This window comes from Pteropus vampyrus, unplaced genomic scaffold (genome assembly GCF_000151845.1).
Source record: "Pteropus vampyrus isolate Shadow unplaced genomic scaffold, Pvam_2.0 Scaffold53, whole genome shotgun sequence".
Taxonomy (NCBI): domain Eukaryota; kingdom Metazoa; phylum Chordata; class Mammalia; order Chiroptera; family Pteropodidae; genus Pteropus; species Pteropus vampyrus.
The window spans coordinates 2,698,857-2,703,164 of NW_011888834.1; the positions used below are offsets into that span (position 1 = coordinate 2,698,857).

Here is a 4,308-nt window from a genome sequence, read left to right on the forward strand (position 1 = left end):
TTTTATTACAGTATATTGTTATGACTGTCATATTTTATTATTGTTATTAATCTCTTATTGTGCTTAATTTATAAATTAAACTTTATGATATATATAGAAAAAAACATATATTAAGAGTTCAATATTATCTGGGATTGCAAGTATCCACTGAGGGTCTTGGAATGTATCTGCTGTGAATAAGGGAGGGGTTGCTATTGTAGTACTGAAGTTGAGAAATCATAACAGATTCTTATATAATGTAATATAATTATTATTATATTATTAAGGATAATATAATTATTCTAAATTTACAAATAATTAAACTGAGGCTTTGAGAAGTTAGTTTAGGATCTACAGTTACACAATTACTAAGTACAGACTCTTGTAGTTTTCACTACATGGATTATTTCTAAACCTACTATTAAGTAAGGTTGTTTATACCAGCTGCTAAGTGAGAAAATTTCTGAAATGCCAGAAATTTTAAAGTGCACAGGATATGAGACGACTTGTGCTGCAACATTTGAAAACTGCATATAGTTTCACCCATAAAAAATGCTTTCTTGCCAGTGATATAGATGAATTTTCATTTTCAGAACTACTTTTCTGAACAAAATTATCTGGTAGTCAGTTAGAAATGTCTTTATAAGTAAATAAATGCATTTTATAGCATAATTTTATCTTTGGAAACTAAATTTTATAACATACCCAAGTGTCTCATAAGTAAATGATAGCCACTTTGTAATAATCATTCTAAAATAGTAATAGATCTATACATATATTCTAGATACCTCCTATTTCTCTCTGTTATGGGCTGAATTATGTCTTCTCAAATTTTCATATGTGTAAGTCCTAACCCCCAGTACCTCAGGATGTGACTGTATTGGGAGATAGGGTCTTTAAAGGGGTAATTAAGTTGTAATGAAGTCATTAGGGTGGGCCTTAATCCAATATGACTGGTGTCATTGTAAGAAAAGATTAGGACACAGAGGCCCAGAGGAAATATGTGAAGACACAGGGAGAAGACTGACATCTGAGAAATGAGAGCAGTCTCAGAAGAAACCAACCCTGCTAACACCTGATATAGGATGTCTAGGCTCCAGAACTGTGAGAAATAAATTTCTGTTGCCTAAGCCACCCTGTTACCCTTATTATGGCAACCCTAGCAAACTAATTCACTCCCAACAACATATTACAGGTCCATGTATGCTTCAGATGTGGTATATGACTACTGGCACGCTCTTGTATATACTCCTACATTTTCCTTACATTTACTGTCATAACTATTGTCTCTCCTTCACAAAACCCCAGCATGTATTCTCTTGCCATCAAATATCTTTAAGAAGTGAGTAGAAAATGGCAGTCAGTAACTACCATTTGACTTAACATACAGATTTTTCAGACATGCCTCTGTGACAGTTGATCCTTAGGTTAAAGACATTTAAGTGCAGGTGGAGAGAATAATTTTTCCTAATAATTGGCAGTAAGCACCATGAAAACTCAAAGAAAACTGACTATGACCCAGGATATGTTTTCAAATTAAAATTCCTCCTTCTAGTGGAAAACGATTGCCGGTATTTATTATCTTACCAAAAATATCTTTTTTTTTTTTCAACATCTTTGTCTTTTAAGACTTATTAAAAGAGAGGAATGGGTTTTTGGCCTATTACAGAGAAAGGATATCTTCTGGGATATTAAAGGTATCTTCTGGTTTACAGACGTGTTTTTTAGAAATATTAACTGAAATATGATTTTCTAAAATTGAATTTGTAAGATGGCATTTTGTTCCTAATATATTCATCATATTTAAAATTTTAAAATAATTTTAAAAATTAGACAAAGTAAATCGAGTGTTCAATATATTATTTTAACTGAGTATACCAAGTTATAATTTTAGAATGACTATTAAATATTGATCACATGAATTTTCTCAATATATTTTAGATTAGAGCTTATGTGCTTCCTATATAACTAAAATAGCTTCCTGACTCTGAGTAATACACCAGCTCATGATTGTAGAATCAGGCAAATTGTTGCTAAACCCAAATTAGAAAGCTAGGAAAAGTATTTTAGAATAACACCACAAATCATCACTTAAACTAGGATACACTAAAACTTGGAATAAGAAAAAATTAATACTAGACAAAGTTAATAGTATATCTAAAAATTGCTTAATTTTATTCAAAAGATTATGTCCAAGAGTCTTTGTGATGCTCTCTCTCAAATTACCTAAGTTTTCTATAACTTCTTGTTAAAATAAACTCAATAGTCTTCTGCATTCTTTTCATTTTTTTTTACCTTTTTCCTTTTCTTAAGATATAATGTTCAGGCTTCCCTAATGCAAACACTTTATCCCATCCAAGCAAGATTTGAAACTTATCCCTTTCACAACCATATCCACCTCCATTCTTACAATTCCAGTCGTTGCTTGCCTGTTTTATTTTCCACTTCCGTAATTTCTCTTTATCAACTCTCATGTTTCTTTTTTTTTTTTTTCTCAACTGATGCCACAAGACTTTTAAGGGCAAGTTTTCTCTCATATGTCAAACACAATCTAACAGTAAATTTGATACACTGGTAATATCAGAAATAATTTTGAGCTCAAATCATTCATGGCATTAAGAGAACAAAAATGGCATAAGTTTTCCAATGCAAATATTAACTGAAAACTATAAAAATATAACTATTATAAATGCCAACTACCATAATTATAAGTATTTGTATAAATATTTGAGAATTTCATAATCTGATTACACAATACTTGGTACCTAAGATTCCTTTAAAGCTTATGAAAAATATACATATAAGACTTCTGAATTCAGCTCATTGGAACGAAGCAAGGAATAAGCATTTCTTACACTTTTACAAGAAGGAAAAAGCTAGAAATAAGCAAATTAACAACTTTATAAAAATCTATTCGGGAACTGAGGTCACGAGGAAAATAAAAAACTCCAAATATATTGCCATAGTTATACGATTTTCAAGTATTAAGTTTGTTTGCATAAGGAATCAACGTGAGAGTGAGTCCTTCTCCAGAGCCTCCTCAGAAGAGGCAGCCCAAGATGGAGTTCTTTGCCCTAAACTCCTACATGACTGGGCAGTACTGCCGCGGCCTCGTAAGGCCATTTCAACAGCCACATGAACACCCTCCACCAAGGGCCACAGGCCAACAGCTTCTTCTGCCTGGCCTTGCCCTGCACCACTTATGAGACTGTCACCAAAAAATCGAGGAGACATGCTGCAACGGCGCCATCATGGAGAAGCCGTTCACGAGAGGCCTGCAGTGCTCCGACCAGCTGTCTACCCAATATCTCCTCCTTATTCTGAGAATATAGAAACTCTTGGTACTAAGTTTTGCCAACAGAATCTTTGGCCCTATTTGGAACCAGGTCAACATCATCCTTACCTTCAAGGGGTCCTTTGGTTCGGAGAGCTGAGTGGGCTACTTCGATGAATTTGGGATCATCCTACATGAGAAGCAGAAGTACCTCCTGTGGATGCTGTCTGGTGGTCATGAAGAAGCCAGGCTCCACTAATTCAGACGACATCCCTGACAAGAAGGTGAAGGTGTTGGAATTATCTCAGAAGAGCAGGAGAACGACGTGGACCTGGGCCAGTGTGTGGGGAACCCTAACATAGAGCGCCAGACCTCCGAAAGCTGCCCGGCCGACCTCACTGGACCTTGCGTATCCCAGACTCCCACCCTTAGGGCTGTCGTCCTCAATGTAGAAAAAACGAGAAGTGAAACAAGGTGCCTTTCATCTTGCATTGTGGCAAAGACCTGAATGAGCTGTGACTGCAGTTCCATGACAGAGCTGGTGACAGCTTTCGGCAGCAGAGCAATCTGCGTGCAGTCTAACAAGGGCATGTACACCAAGATGAGGACCAAGAAGTCCACCATGTTTCCCAGACCCTAGGAATCGAAGTTGGACCTGACGCACCGCGGCAGTTACAATAACCTGAAGCTCTCAGACGCATTCAGAGGCCTTGTCCCGGTCAGTCTTCTCTGGGAGAAGCGACACTGCGCGCAGCGATGTGTTCCGGGCAGCCTGGTAGGTGTTTACGCCACTGCTGCAAGAGAAGGAGCGCAAGAGGCCCTAGCTCATCGCCTGCTTTACGGCAGCGAAGGCCCAGCAGACGATGACGAGCTGTGAGGGAAACGGTGAGCTTCTTGTACCGGGACGACTACAAGTATGTGAACCCCCCAAAACTCTGAGCCTTGGGACCCCCAACCTTCCCTTCCTTGGACCTGTCTGTCTCTGCTCTTCCCACCTCCTATTCCACTTCGGCAGCACTTCGGAACCAGCTCAGCTGCCCGGGCCCAGCCGCGCC

General features: G+C 37.9%; 1 pseudogene; it reads left to right on the forward strand.

Moving 5' to 3' along the window:
• The first annotated feature begins 3,038 nt into the window (after positions 1–3,038).
• Positions 3,039–4,077, forward strand: LOC111739724 (annotated as a pseudogene).
• Positions 4,078–4,308: the final 231 nt, after the last annotated feature.